The 15,000-nt window shown below is 35.6% G+C and overlaps 1 protein-coding gene and 1 long non-coding RNA gene across 3 annotated transcripts in view; one reads left to right on the top strand and one right to left on the bottom strand.

The window, feature by feature from the left end:
- The window catches only part of LOC137620577 (carbohydrate sulfotransferase 12-like), a 102,837-nt gene extending 99,709 nt beyond the window's left edge, over positions 1-3,128 (bottom strand). The window contains exon 1 of the mRNA XM_068350833.1: positions 2,714-3,128. The gene's annotated coding sequence lies outside the window, so the exon portion shown is untranslated. The remainder of the gene's footprint in view (positions 1-2,713) is intronic.
- Positions 1-15,000, top strand: part of LOC137620581 (uncharacterized) — a 252,514-nt gene that overhangs the window by 142,899 nt on the left and 94,615 nt on the right. For both annotated transcript variants that reach the window (XR_011040078.1, XR_011040077.1), the window contains exon 2: positions 14,391-14,477. This is a non-coding gene — a long non-coding RNA (uncharacterized lncRNA). The remainder of the gene's footprint in view (positions 1-14,390; positions 14,478-15,000) is intronic.

The following is a 15,000-nucleotide window of genomic DNA, read 5'->3' as shown; positions in this document are numbered from 1 at the left end:
GTACTTGTGCTGCAAAACAGCCTGGTGATTGCCAGACTGGGGTTCGAATCCCGCTCAAACTCGTTAGTTCCTTTGGTCACTGCAACCTCACTGTCCTTGTGAGCTAAGGATCGGGTTTTTGGGTAGCATATCGGTCTATCTGCCGAGTCATCAGCAGCCATTGCCTTGCCCTCCTTGGTCCTAGCTTGTGTGGAGAGGGGCTTGAGTTCTGATCATATGTAATATGGTCTGTCTTTAGGACATTTTCCTGAATAGGGCAATGTCACTGTCCCTGGCCTGTGCCCTTCATGAGCGGCCTTTAAAGAATGAAATGCTATACGCACTGTACCCGGGGAATTTAGTGCGTCGTGAATATTTCCATTAACGTGGAAGATAGCATTATTACAGTTTCGCTTCCGTTTTTTGTCTGGCAGTGATTTTTTATTGCGAGGATATTGGTTTTCCTTATTACTTCACTAGTAAATTTTCATTGTATAATTTCGTCAAGGTGATTGTAAATTCTTTTGGAATATTATAGCTTCCGTTGGTTATTCATTTTATGTAAATTCATCGTTTCTGTCTTATCGTTTTCAGATTGTTTCTTTTTTGTTATATATGATGATAATATTTTGAGCATTTAAAATCCAGTCTCATATCGTTGTATATTTAAAAAGGAAAAAATCAGTTCACAATTGCTCGAGAGTAAAAACAGAATATGCCAAGAACAAAATAAAATGTTTATGGGTTTTAAAAACGGACTTAAAAATCAAATTAATAATAATGTTTTCCTGTCTAAAAGACTCATCATCAAACGTGTTTATTGCTTGAATCATGGCCCTGTCAACTACAGTATCCTCTTATGGCCACTATTCAAGTCTGTATACTATTTTAGAGTTACTAAAATCAATTGTATGGTCTAACTGTTGTAAATTTTATAGGAATGAAATTGTTACGAGTACTTTAAAATAGATGAAAAACAATGTTCATAAAGTTGATATATTGTAAGAATTTCATCAACATACCTAAACCAGAGAGGGCCGGAAGTGAATAAGTATTGATATTCCGATTCAACTATTTTCATACAGAAATCAACTAAAATGGGAGAAAGAAGCGAGCCTATAGCAATCCCAACTTCTGTCTGTAAGCATCCCAATTAAAAGTTAATACAATTGAACCTATATATAATCTAATTAAACTAACAAATTCAGAAATAGGAATGGGGAACGATAGATTAATCATAGTTTACAAACAATAAAATTCCAAACTTGGAGTCCAGCGATACATTGTTAAGAGCGCAGTTATGTTCAAGCTGATAATCGTAATGTTTTCCAGATTTCCAAGTCTAGAAGTGAAATAATAGGAATGCAAAATATGGGATTAAGATAACTTGCTTAGATATTTACCAAGTAAGGCACCAGCCACCAGTTGAGATACTACCGCTAGAGAGTTATTGGGTCCTTTAACTAGTCAGGCAGTACTACAATTGATCCCTCTCTCTGGTTACCGCTCATTCAATTTTTGCGGACACTTACACAGAATAGTTTGCCTATTCTTTACACATTCTCCTCTTTCCTCGTACACCTGACAACGCTGAGGTTACTAAACAATTCTTCTTTGCTCAAGGGGTTAACTTCTGTACTTTATTTTTTTATTCAGTGGCTACTTTCCTCTTGGCAATGGTAGAAGAGACTCTTAAGCTGTAGTAAGCAGCTCTTCTAGGAAAAGTAAACTCCAAAATCAAACCATTGTTCTTTAGTCTTGGGTAGTGTCATAGCCTCTGTACCATGGTCTTCCACTGTCTTGGGTTAGAGGGCTCTTGCTTGAGGGTACACTCGGGCACACTATTCTATCTTGTTTGTCTTCCTCTTGTTTTTTTTTAGTTTTTATAGTTTATATATGAAATATTTATATTTTGATGTTATTGTTCTTAAACTTCTCTTGTTGCTTATTCCTATACTTGTTGAGCTATTTTCCTTGTTGGAGCCCCTGGGCTTATAGCATCCTGCTTTTCCAATTAGGGTTGTAGCCTAGCAATTAATTATGATAATGATGTGTGCCAACCACTTAAAACCTCTTGTGCCACAGGTTGCAACAATCTGACGTAAGGAATATTTTTTTGTTTTGTTCATGGGAATGTGAAGGGAACCATAAAAAATAGCTGAGGGAGGGAATTCTAAGGGATATTTTACTCATAAATTACATTTTGTGTTATTGATTTGCCATCTCATTAGCAATATTGCGTACTTAACTGTTCAAATTTATTGGCACATTTAGGAAATTGAGAACTTGTGCAAGTTTTTCGTGTATCTGCATAACTTAAAAGTCTTTAAACTTTGAAAAGGTAATGGTGAGTTCATCACGACTTATCAGTTTTCAAGATTTTTATGTTAACATATTTCTGTTTGTTTGTATGTCTGTCTACAAGGTACCTCAAAGTTATTAGATTTTAAGATAGTTGTTTTTGTGTGTGTGTGTGGGGGGGGGGTGTTGATTAAAAGGAAACTTTGGAAGACCATGGTAGGAAGGGTAGTTGGTTCGATTTGTATAATGTGCTGAAATCGGAGTCAGGTAATGCAGTTATTATCATTTCGTTAAAACATCAAGTTTTATTTATATATGCTATAAAAAATTCTATTAACACGTGATATTACTCGCTGATGAACAAATGACCTGATTTAGCGTTGTCAGAAGATGAGTTTTTGTCATCTATGACTCTGTGAGAGACATTACTTACCAAAGTTATCCTAATATGTTTCGAGGGGTCTTGCTGCGCAATTGCACATTATAATCCGAAGCGGCTATGGGAAGTACTTTACCGCTTCATTGCTGAGGGTCATTTCACCGGTAGCCGTTGGTTCGGTAGAATATTAGGCATGGAATCGGTATTATGAAACAACCTTCAGATTTTGTCTCGTAAAACGCATCACTGCCCAAAATATGTTCTGGTAACACACGACAATTTCATTGTTCTCTAGAGATGATAGTGATTGGGAGTTCTTAACACTTCACGTTTTTCTAATTCACTGAATTATGGAAGAAAGTTTCCCGTAGATCCACTCGCACTCAGTCACCAACCCACACTGCTGCTCTGAGCTGAGCGGCCCTTTCGCGGCTCGCTCTTGTGGCCTCTGCTCGGCGACTCCAGCCAGGAGGCAAGGGCAAGGTCAACCATCGTATGTCCGTTTGTCTGTCACAGCCGCAGGGCTTTGGTGGTCAGTCGGATCGAGCTAGTGAATAGTTACGACTACGGGCTACAAAGTTGCATAGAACCCGTGTCTGGCAAAAGAACCAGGCAGTCTTTAAAGGAAAGGAAGTAGTTGAGTCGAGTCAATCGTTAGATTTAGAGGCAATAGTCAAACATCTTTAAATGGAGGGAGGAAATGTGGGTCAAGATAGATGATCAAGCTGGGAGAAGAGAGGCAGAGATGCTTCATCCATGCCTTGAACGTCCGACTGTCGACTAACGGTTCTTAAAGAACGGCTTGGGGACTCTGGGATGGAGGGCACGAGGAACTGGTATTACTCGATAGTTTGGATGGACTCTGTAGTTGCGAAATTCCTCAGAGTTTCACCATTTATCTCAGAATTTAGTTAAATTGGCATTGATTAAAATCATTATTAGTTCCTAGTTTTTAAAACGTCCTTATACGTGTGATAGAAAAGTACGCTTAAAATACTAAAACGTAACAAATTAAAGATCTTTTGTTTTGTTGCACTGAGGTTTCAAAGTGAAAGACTAAAGAAATGGACGAAATAGAATTAAATTAAAACTAGATAGTGGCACGAGTATATTGCATCTGTGGTAAGTTTTTTTTTTCTTTTTGTATAAAGGGTAGAGAAAAGAAACTAATAAAAGAAACGTTTCCAGCCTGATGCTTTCTTATTTTTGTTGTAGTTGCTATAAAATATTATTATTTTACTTAGTCGTATTTTTTTTTTTTTTATAATACATAATTTGTTGAATAATCTGAATATGTATCTTTCCATTTGTAAGGTAGTTACCGATGAAGTCAAGAGTTTTAGGGCAGTAACTTGAAATGCAACACGCAAAAGCAACCAGGTCGAATGAAGAAAAATTTGGGAGCTATGACCGTTTTATCTCAGGCAATCGACATTATCATTTTCATGATCATCCTCATCATCATCTTCTTCATGATCATCCTCATCATCATCATCATCATCATCATCATCGGAAGAAAGGCATTGTAAATCATGACCCAAGTGAACTTTTCTCTATTGTGTGTGCCTTAGAAACAAAAGGACTAGCAGCCCATCAGCACTACTGAATAGTTCTACTAGGAAGGTGAAAAGATTCAAGAGCAAGAGAGTGCTGGAAAGGTTGCTAAGCACTTAAAGAACATTAAGCTGAAACTTACTTTTAGGGGTTTATTTCTCGCCCTCCATCAGACACTAAAGGTCTGTTCAGGCGGGCCTTGGTGTGTGAAAAATAATTTCTTTCCAGTTAATATTTTGCTCTGTATCATTATCAGTTATTTCGCTAGCACTTGTATTCATATTTTTCAGGTCACTATTTTAACACTTTCTAAAAAGATGAATCTTTTTAGAATGACAACGAACGATTTAGTAAATGAAGAAGGTATATATAGCAATCTACGAAAGCAAGACAAGAAATACATATTTCAAAACGTTTGACCGAGGTATTCGCAGGAGCCGGTAACTCAGACCAAAATTATATAACTGAGTGAGTAATAAGGAAAACCTGGTAATCTCATCGTTAAGGATGCTGAAATTAAGATAATCACGAATAAAGGATTGGGTCCCGAATCCAAACTGATGATCAAAGATCAAGAAACTGCAGAGAAAATTGAAGGTCTGATCATATTAAATGAACGGTAAAAATTAAAGAAAAGAATATAGTTTCTTTTGATTTTGGGTTAACAACAGATTTCTGCAGGTGATGTCTTTGAAGCAAATTATGATTATAATATAGAGATTGGTCGGGGAAATGGTTTGCAGTTTTATATTTAACTTCTTTTTTATAGGCTACATCGAGTTCGCAGTTGTCGATAATGATGCCTTTGTGTCAATTGTAGGTAAATGTTAGTGTCGTACATCATTTGAAAATTCAGCAACATTTATATTTATATATTTATATATGCTCTCAGTAGAGAGCATACCTTTGCCACACCAAGTAGTCTTGTTAACTCCACTGCGTACTTGTACTCTGATATATTTTATTCAAGATCTAATGGATTTGACCTTGAGTTATACTCTACATGTCCACAAAGCTCCGTTAAAATTGGTTCTGTAGTTTTTGCGTAACGTTGTTCACAAACAAAAAATTAACTACAAAATATTTACCATTTACCTAACATTGCGATTATTTTCAAAGCACTGCTATATCCAAAATGTTACAGATTCACTCTTGGGTTATATCCAACATGACTACCAAGTTTTGTCAAAATCGGTACTGTAGTTTTTGTGTAAAGTTAGTCGCAAACGAGTAAATGAATACATACCCTTCGCAAAATCTTTGATATTCTCGAAGACAGCTAACTGACGAAGTTAGAGAAGCGGAGAATCCTTTGCAAGCTTAGGTCTCATTTCTGATGGGATTATGTCAACAAAAGGACAGAGGACATTGACTCTGCAGTGGTCATATGGCAATAAAGCTTTGATATTCCCTGAATGTTGCTGCTTAGTTAATATGCATGGCACTTCCATCGCAAGATTTAGAGTAGTAGCCATCCTCAGCAGACTTAAATACAGAACTGAAGTGATTGAAGGCAGTAAGTAACTGTGTACATAATATCTACCAACACCAGTGCTTTTGCAATGTCTACTGATGGACTCTGAAGCTTGTAGAGAAAGTAGTTTTTGTAATGCAAAATACAGCCACACATACTGATAGGACAAAAACAAATTGAAAATGGCATATTGCATTCATATAACAACCTGCTAGTGATGCTATCTTTATATCTGAAGTTGAAACTTAATAACTGAAATTAGGTCATAAGATTATATAAATCCGGTCGTTTAACACCACCGTGTCTGAAACTGTGGTTTCAACCTCTTCTTTATTACTCTTCGTGTTCAGTACTTCAGTATGTTACTCCATAATAAGTAGCCTGCCTGCAGAACGACTTATAAAATAACTGATATTTTCCATTGACCCTATGACATTTATTTTACAATGTACGGAATACACACACACACACACACACACACACACACACACTCTCTCTCTCTCTCTCTCTCTCTCTCTCTCTCTCTCTCTCTCTCTCTCTCTCTCTCTCTCTCTCTCTCTCTTAGTGGTTTTCACTATGGTTAATCTTATGTGACTTGGATGGGTTATCTATTTGGTTTATCCTGTTAATATTATGTCCGTTACTGCTCTCTATTTTCCATAGATTTATCGTTTAGTAACTCAAATCATAAGGGGGCCATGTGCCCCCTTCCCCCCTAGCTACGTTACTGTTCCCTAATCCATTGATTGTACATTCAGATAATTTTATTGAATAGCGTAGTGTGCCTTCATAAAACTGCTTACACTGATGCAACCTGAAAAGAACACTTTTATGTGGCCTAAATTTGATATGTAACATCTTTTTTACCTTGTCCTCAGCCTTATATTTCTCGATCTTTTGTCTGCCTTATTTTCGTAATCACCGTGAATTTCGAATAACTTTATCCACTTGTAAGTGTTTTCAACATAGCGAAATCTGGCCTTTTTTATTGTACTTTATATATCAAGATTCCTGTTAATACTTTCAACAGCAAGAAAACTTGTAACTGACACCAGGTGATTCGTGTCTAATGAACACATTTCTAGGTAAATTAATTTCTCTTTGTGTGCTGCTTTATTGTGTAGACATGTGGTGTTCTAATTGCCTATTGACATGTGTTTTAACAAACATGGGTCAGTTTGCCAAGAGATCTGCTACTTCACCGAAGAAAATAAATTGGTACTGATATACTATATGATAAGTCAAATGAAAAGTTTGCAATAGCAGTCTCATAGCCAAGGTTCAAGTATTTACCTGTTTGACAATTCATTGTTCTGAATTCAGGAATTTCAGTGCTAGCTGACATGTCTTAAACAAAGAACAATAGAAATTTACTCGTATTTAACATTTCATGAAATAACTTTTCTATTATAATTATTAAGTTTAATAACAAAAGCATATGCAAAAGCTTATGTCACGACAAAGAAAGGGGTAATTTTGCTTTCCATCTCCTATAATCCAACCACTAGATACTTCCAACTAAGTCCATCCTTTACCTGATGATGTAGGGTTGTACTTCTGCATCAAAGGATATTTCCTTAAAAAAAAGGTTCTTTTGCTCTCCATCTTCCATAGTCCAACCACTTGATCCTTCCAACTGAGTCCATCCTTCACGCGTTGATGTAGGCTTTTACTTCTGCATCAAGGGATATTTCATTCTGAAAAGTTCCTTGTGCTATACATCTTCCATAGTCCAACCACTCGATTCTTTCAACTGATTCCATCCTTTACCTGATGATGTAGGCTTGTACTTCTGCATCGAAGGATATATCCTCCTAAGAAAAAGTTCCTTCTGCTCTCCATCTTCTATAGTCCAACAACTTAATCCTTCCAAACGAGTCTATCCTTTACCCGATGTGTAGGCTTGTCCTTCTGCATGAAAGAACTTTTCCTTCCCTTAAAAGGTTTCTTATGCTCTACATTTACCATAGTCCAACTATTTGATCCTTCCAACTGAGTCCATCCTTTATCCAATGATATAGACTTGTACTTGTGCATCAAAGGGTATTTCCTCCTAAAAAAAAAAGTACCTTTTACTCTTCATCTTCCATAGTCCAACCACTTGATCCTTCCAACCGAGTTCATCTTTTACCCGATGTGTAGGCTTGTACTTCGACATCAAAGAACATAAACCCCCCCCCCCAAAAAAAAAAAAAAAAGTTAGTTTTGCTCTCCATCGACCATAGTCCAACCACTTGATCCTTCCAAACGAGTCCATCCTTCACCCGATTATGTAGGCTTATACATCTGCATTAAAGGATATTTCCTCCTCATGAAAAAAGTTCCTTTTCCTCTCCATCTTCCATAGTCCAGCCATTTGATTCTTCCAACTGAGTCCATGATTCACCTGATGATGTAAGCTTGTACTTCTGCATCAAAGGATATATCCTGCTTAAAAGAAAGTTCCTTGTGCTCTCCATCTTCCATAGCCTAACCTAACCATTTGATCGTTCCATCTGAGTCCAACCTTTACCTGATGGTGTAGGCTTGTACTTCTGCATCAAAGGATATTTCCTCAAAAAAAATCCTTCTGCTCTCCATCTTCCATAGTCCAACCACTTGATCCTTCCAGCCGAGTCCATCCTTTACCCGATGTGTAGGCTTGTACTTCTGCATCAAATAACATTTCCATTTGGGAGGATCTTCGTTATGGATTTTATGATTAATTTGGATTGTATAGTTAAATTTTTTTTTTTTTGGATTCTTTATTTTTTTATTTATTTATTTATTTTTTTTTTTGGCTGCTGCTGCTTTGCCTCCTGCATTTCCTCCTCCTCCTTGTTGCTTCTATTTTTTTTTGGGGGGGGGGAGGGGTGGGTAATTTTGTTTTGGGGGATTTTTTATTTTATATTTTTTATTTATTTTTTTATGTTTTTTTTTTTTTTATCTTTTTGTTGTTGCTGCTTCTCCTTCCTCACTTGTTACTCCTGCTTTCTTTTGGATTATACAGTTTTTTCATCTTTTTTTCTGCTGCTGCTTCTCCTCCTGCTTTTCCGCCTCCTCTTGTTGCAGCTGATTCTGTTTTTGGATTTTTTTGTTTTTATATTATTTTGGATTTTAAAGTTTTCAATTTTCTTTTGGATTTGTTATCTTTTCGCTGTTGCTGCTTTTCCTCCCCTTTTGTTGCGGCCGCTTCGTTTTCTTATTTTCTTTGTTTTCAATTTTCTTTTAGATTTTTTTTATCTTTTTGATATTGCTGCTTCTCCATCTTTTCCTCCTCCTCTTGTAGCGGCTACTCCTTTTTTTTATATTTTAGGGTTTTTATACTTTGTTGTATTTTCTTGTTTCATATTTTCTTTTGGATTTTTATCGTTTTGCCGCTGCTGCTGCTGCTTCTACTCATCCTCTTGTTGCATCTGTTTCTTTTATTTTGATTTGTTTTTGTTTGAATTTTTGGGTTATTTAGTTTTTTGTTTATCTTTTTGCTGCTGCTGCCTCTCCTCCTGCTTCTCCCCTTCCTCTTGTTGCTGCTGCTTCTGTTTTTGGATTTTGTTTTAATATTTCTTTATTTTATAGTTTATAATTTTCTTTTTGATCTCGGCATTGGTAATATTTTTTTTCTAACTCTGTAAGACTATTAAGATTTTAGGGGTGATTCTCGACAGCAAATTTACTTTTGAGAAACACACTAGGTCTGTCTTCTTTAATTGCACAAAAAAATGGCTTATTGAGAAAGTCTTAAGATTCTCTGTGAGCAATCTATGCTGAAGAAAAGTTTTAATTCTTTCATTCTACCTTGTTTCGAGTATTGTTCTCCTGTCCGGTCTTCAGCTGCTGATTCTCATCCTAATTTGTTGAACAGGAACTTGCGGTCTATTAAATTTCTTATTCCTAATCTAGATATTAATCTCTGTCACCGTTGTTCAATTAATTTGTTGTGCATATTGCATAAGATTTTTCTTACTTCTGGTCACCCTTTACATTCAGATCTTCCCGGACAGTTCCATCCTGTTCGTAATACTAGGCATGGTGTTAATTCTAATAATAAGGCCGTCTCCATCATGAGGCTCAATACTGCACAGTATTTTAGAAGTTTTATTCCAGCTGTGACCAAGTTGTGTAATGATCTTCCTAATCGGGTAGTCGAACCGGTAGAACTTCAAAAGTTCAAAGTTGCAGAAAATGTTTTAAAGTTAAACAGGCTGATATAAGCCTGTTTATAGTTTATGGATGAAATATCTGTTTTGATGTTGTTACTGTTTTTAAAAATGTTTTATTGTTAATTTTTTCTCGTACTGTTTATTTATTTCCTTCTTTCCTTTCCTCACTTGGTTATTTATCCTTGTTGGAACCCTGGGGCTTATAGTATTTTGCTTTTCCAACTAGGGTTGTAGCTTAGCTAATAATAATAATAATAATAATAATAATAATAATAATAATAATAATAATAATAATAATAATGATGATGATAATGATAATTTATTAATCGGACTTCGTTAATTTATCAATACAGGGAACTGATATGTCTAGAAATGGTATATAACTAGTGTATTTTTATTTTTATTCCTGATTTATTTGAGTTATCCATAAACGATGTAATTAAGATAATGATTTCAGATGTAATTTAGTTATTACTGATGTAATTGAATTTAATATTGGTGGCATTCATTTGTATTGGCGTAATCTCTAGTATAATTAAGTCATTATTATAATATCCAAGTATAACACCGGGAATAATTCATTTAAGAACGGTGTGAATATATTGTGATTAATTCATTGTCTAATTTTTTTGGTTTAAGTGTAATTAATTTATCGATGCAATTAAGTCATTAATTGATACAGTTAATCACGTAAAGAATGTTTGTATATTTATTCAGGTATGTTTTTTTTTTTTTTTTTTTGCTCTGATAATCTCTATTTCTCTCTATTACAATTCCTTACTAGTTTCATTTCCTTCGTTAACTCATTCATTTTCTTGGGAGAAACAACTGTTCATATACCAATGGTTTGAAAAGCAGTTTCAACTTTTTTTAAAACAATTGTCTGGATTTTTCACCAAAAAACGCCTAGCCTTCATTGGAAAAAAAATAAACTTGAGTTTAGCGGTGCTGTATAAGGGACGTGGAAGGTTTTTTTGCAATACAATTTTAGTTTGTTATTAACATGTAAGTAGTTTTACCCAAGGGGTCCGGGTGAATCTAGGAGGATTAATACTACGGGTGAATCCTCCCCCCTCCTTCCAGGTGTCCGGGGGGTGAACCCCCCTCCAGGATTTAGGGTAAAATCTCCCCGCCTAGGTTTAGTGGGTTGAGGTTTGGCGTCTTGACTGAGTGGGGAGTATATTGAATTCTCTGATTTTATGAGATCATTTGTTAAAGGAAATATTAAACCCAATTCTACCCACTTAAGATAAACACTTTAATTATATTTGTTAAAAATATGTTGGTTAAGATCGAGTTCTAAATAACTGTATCCATTTGAGACTAGTAAAATTTTGTTTAAAATCCTTTGTTTTTAATATATATAATTAAAGGTAATGAAACTTGAGATTTACGGTCATTTGAATGTCTTGATTTTGAAAATCAGATTGAATTGTGCTGAAAAAATTACTAATTTTTTTTTTTTTTTTTTTTTTTTGCTTATGGTATCAAATACCTTCTGCTAAAAGCTTCTCCACCCACTTCTCCGTGTTTCTTCCTTCTGACTGGCCTCCTGAGTCCCTGTGCCGGGCATATGATCCAAATTCACTAACCCCCAAATGTTACTGGGTGTTATTTTCTGAAATGAAAGTTTGGTGTTTATCTTTACTTACTTTTACTTTGACTGTTTTTCCGGTAACATACAGCAGGGGAACTCCACTCTCTACAGGACCTCCACTGTCGTTTTACCTTGTTCGTTCAGAGTATTTAACGATTCATAACGCGTATTGTTCATTTACTCTTAAATCGTCACTGTCAAAAGACTCATGAAATAAGGAAGTCTTCAGTTTCCCCTTGAAAGCCTTAATGTCTTCAATCATTCGAATGTTTCGTGTGAGCTTATTATATAGTCTCAGGGCCGCATATTTAAAGGCTCAATTAAACATAAATCTAGGTTCCAACAGTTTGAAGCCATCTGTAACTGTTCTTGTGTCGACACGATTTGTTGGCTGCGCAATATGTACCAGTTTTCCGAAGAATTTTGGACGACCGGTTCTGATAACTTGGTAGGTTATTGCTGTCCCCTTTTAATATGACCTTGCCCCATGCTCCCCCCCCCCCCCCCCCCTTCCTCTGAGACACCCCTGGCTACGCCACTGCTCTCCGCCATCTCTCCTGCATCGCGAATGATCCAACGCTATGCAATATGGCCCAAACTCCATCCTATGGTCTGTCTGTGAATATTTTTTCTTCACTCTTCTTCCTTTTGTACTTTGGTCTCGCTGTAATTTTTGTAGTTACCCCTTAAACTTTCGCTCCCACTCTTTAAGTTTTCTTTACCGAAACATCGGGAGAACTATTTTAAACTAACTAAACTTGTTGACAATAGTGTACGCCATGTTCGTGACGTCACAGCGTAGAAACGCACAGCAAAGTTTACGGCGGCGTACGATGGTTCTTTCCTCAAACTACGTGTCTAGATAAATTATTACACTGGTTTTGAATAGAATTTTAACACTGCTGACTGAAATGCAGCTTTTATCTCAGTACCAATTCACGTCTGCTAATTTTAATATATATGCCTATCGCACCAGACCATTGCTAATTTCTCATTTAAGTTATTAATTTTTAGTAAGCCAGGATAGTTAGGTATACCCTTAGAACTGCAAAGGATCTGGGAGTTTTTGTGTTTTGTGCCTCAGCTGGAGATAGGGAAGACGAGCCTGGGAACTGTGCCAGCAGTTCCCGAGGATTCCAGGGGTGTGCCAGTCAAGGGTGCAAACTAACAATTCCACAGCCATTTGTGAGGACAATTAAGGGCTCTTCCATCATTACTGTAAGGAGTGCAGGTAAACCACGTGGCCACTAGTTTTCTCCCATTTTAGCTTAGATTAATTTTTACTTGATTCGGGTTTAACAGGCTTTTACATACTCCGGGCCGAGTGTGTGGGATTTTGTTTACAGATTTTATATATAACTTTTGCTTCAGAGACTAGCACAGTCTTGGGTCACAGGGCCGAGTGTCCGATCCCATTTCACTCATTAATCCTTACAAGGGAGCGAGTCATGCATATATATATATATATATATATATATATATATATATATATATATATATATATATATATATATATATATATATATATATATATATATATATATATATATATATATATATATATATATTTTTTTTTTTTTTTGCCTTTTGATTTGCATTTCTTCTATTACATTTTGTGTTAGTTGGATCCTCTTTACTTGATGTTAAGATGTCCGTTTCTTTCCATGTAAATTTGTATTGATAAGGCAAGATTAGGTTAATTACACCTTCGCATATTTAATTCTTCATTTCTTTATGTCCATTATGAATGTTTAATCTCGGGACAGTATACCCGATATATTGGAAGGAGTAAGTCTAAATATTTTAAGAGTAATAGTGTGTTAGCGAGTCTCAGTATTGAATCGATATGCTTCGAAGGTGAAGATCCCCATTAACTTTTACTTTACAATTCATTACTGCTGCCATCCATTGCCATTGTCTCAATAATTACGTGACGCAAAATTACTGTCCAGCATCTCACTGGGGTCCCTGGGACGGAGCCGAAACAGCCTAAGAGGGTAGATGACCTCAGACCCGACAAAGCTAGAGTAGGCCATCCCATTACTTTTATTTCACGTGTGGAGTTTTTCAGATTTTTTTTTTTTTTTTTTTTTTTTTTTTTTTTTTTTTTTTTTTAAGAGCGAAGGTATGTGAACTACGTCATCAAAGTTATTAATAGGGTGTTTGTGCCTTGAGTGATAGTATTCCTCTTCCTCCCCTTCTGATCTTTGCCTTGACGTAAGGAGTCTTTCCCGGAACAAGAAGTTCCCACTCAACGGTTAAATAACAAAAACATTTCTCCATACTGTCCAAATTATCTAAGCATTTATAACTCAAGGGGGCCCTGGGGGTACTGTTACTAGCCTAGCTGCCATGGAAGGAAGCTTTGTGGTTTACTGTTGGAAGCTACTTAGTTTCAGATTCTGTTTTTTATTATTATATTTGTAAACAATCTTGTGTAATTCAGTCGGCAAGTGGAGATGGCTAAAGGTTGAGGTACGAGAGAGAGAGAGAGAGAGAGAGAGAGAGAGAGAGAGAGAGAGAGAGAGAGAGAGAGAGAGAGAGAGAGAGAGAGAGAGTGTGTGTGTGTGGTAGACTGCACATTTTAACAGGAATAAACCTACTGTTTCGTTTCTACGTGATCTTCAAAATTTCTCATTCGTAATTATCTAATGCAATTATCATTAAATCATCAATTTACCAACATTATGCAACTTGATTTCAAATGTATGGTCAAATATCGAAGCGATGATTTGTTGTAGTTAGGAAAAATATTATTAGAAAATAGATTAAAGAGCCATTTGTGGCTGAAAATATTTAGCAATTTATGAATAGTTTAACGTGTAATCTTATTTATAATTCGATTTAGGCATACTATACACTAATAGGTAGTGGGCCAATTGCATTTTTAATAATCTATTTTATATTTTTAGTGATACCGTTTTAACTCCTTACTCGCCATTGTAACAGTTTGATTTAATTTTTCAGAACCTCGGCAGTAGCCTATAGTGCAATTGAGCCGCTCTTGGAAGCTGTTTCGTTGTAGCAGTTGTTATGAAGGGACACTCCTAAAAAGTAAGTGTTCAACTTATTATGTTGTATTATCAAGTAGATACCAAAGTGTAATATTACTTGTATACAAATTGTTTCGGTGCTGAGTTTCGAATGTTGTCAAATTATTGATAATTTTACTAGCGAGTTTCTTTGGAAAGTTGAATCTCATTTAGAAGTATGTTGGATATAACCAATTGAATTTTGGTTTTCCAGGTAAATATATTGATAAACATTAATCAAAATATGTACGGTTGTAGGGTCATTTATATTCATCCTCCGCTTTCGTTAAATTAAACTTGTTAGAAACTTCTAGATGCTTAAGATTTCAGATTTCCCCCTTCACATTGAATAAATTTGTATGTTGAGTAGTTGGTTAAAATCACGATAGATTATATGTAATTAGCACACATACAAATCAGTAGAGATAGTTGTAAGATTCTGAAATTTTTCAATTTCATAGTCATGAAACAATATCTGTGCAGCATTTTTTTTTTTTTTTTTATAGTACAACATGGTTCTGTTAAGGTGTCAAGTGTATAATCAA

This window comes from Palaemon carinicauda, chromosome 27, assembly GCF_036898095.1.
Source record: "Palaemon carinicauda isolate YSFRI2023 chromosome 27, ASM3689809v2, whole genome shotgun sequence".
Classification (NCBI taxonomy): Eukaryota; Metazoa; Arthropoda; class Malacostraca; order Decapoda; family Palaemonidae; genus Palaemon; species Palaemon carinicauda.
Note: the sequence above shows the minus strand (reverse complement) of the source record. Positions and strands in the feature narration are given on the sequence as shown.